General features: G+C 46.7%; 1 pseudogene, besides 1 other annotated feature; it reads right to left on the bottom strand.

Moving 5' to 3' along the window:
- Positions 1-1,178, bottom strand: Tc00.1047053508531.10 (annotated as a pseudogene; the record flags this gene model as incomplete).
- Positions 1-1,178: a sequence feature (areas not merged during assembly with more than two copies in the genome that could not be assigned to a particular haplotype).

Genomic DNA, 1,178 nt, shown 5'->3' on the forward strand with positions numbered 1-1,178 from the left:
TCGGTGCATGAATGGCTCGAAGGGAATGCAGCAGTTTTCCGGGTGTATGGTCTGTCCCAATCATCTGATGTGACACACTTTGCCGTGTGCGGGGCATTCTTGAGAAAGTTGTTCGTTGTGCTCTCTTCACCCTCCTCTATGGATGCAATTCCGGTACGAATGGAAATAAGTGCATCGGCCAACCGATCCAACTCCCGCTTTGACTCTGACTCTGTGGGTTCAGTCATGAGTGTTCCCGCAACAGGAAATGCCAGGGTAGGTGAGTGAAGGCCATAATCCATAAGTCGTTTCGCCACATCTTCTGCCTCAATTTGTGCTGTTTTTTTAATGGCCTTAAATCTATGATAAACTCGTGAGCGCAGAAATCGTTTTCCCCCAGAAAGAGAACTGGGCAGTGGCCGTCAAGACGCTTCTTTAAATAGTTGGCACTTAAAATCGCATGCTCCGTGCACGTCTTGAGACCCCGTGAACCAAGCATCCACATTAATAAATAAGAAACTGGAAGAATAGACGCTGATCCGTATGCTGCTTGAGAGAATTGACCAAAAGGCTGGGAACCACCAACATTTTGAATAAAAACAGAACGTGGCAAGAATGACGCCAGGTGCTGACGAACAGCAATAGGACCCATGCCTGGCCCACCACCACCACGAGGAATTGAAAACGTTTTGTGGAGATTAATCTGGCACACATCGCCCCCAATACATCCAGGTGCCGTGTAACCCACCATGGCATTCATCTTTGCACCATCAATATAACATTGCCCTCCATCGTAGTGCACCATCGAAGTAATGGCCAAGATTTCCCTGTCAAACAAACCGTACGTACTCGGACACGTTATCATAATGCACGAGAGATTCTTTGTATGCTTTTGGCAAGAGTTTTCCAAATCCTTCATGTCAATCCTTCCATTCGCCACTTTATCTTTACAATCACCATTCCTGCCAAGAGAGCCGAAGCAAAATTTGTGCCATGAGCACTTTCCGGAATCAAGCAAACATTGCGATGGCTCTCCTTTTTTGAATTATGATACGAGCGGATCACACAAAGACCAGCAATATTCACCCTGAGCACCACTATTTGGCTGAAGTGACACGGCATCTAAAGCGGTAATATCCCTTATTTTCTGCTCCAGATCCAAACACAACGCACTATGTCCCCGCGTTTGCTCCTTCGAT

The sequence above is a fragment of the Trypanosoma cruzi genome, genomic scaffold (genome assembly GCF_000209065.1).
Source record: "Trypanosoma cruzi strain CL Brener 1047053516899 genomic scaffold, whole genome shotgun sequence".
NCBI classification, from domain to species: Eukaryota; Euglenozoa; class Kinetoplastea; order Trypanosomatida; family Trypanosomatidae; genus Trypanosoma; species Trypanosoma cruzi.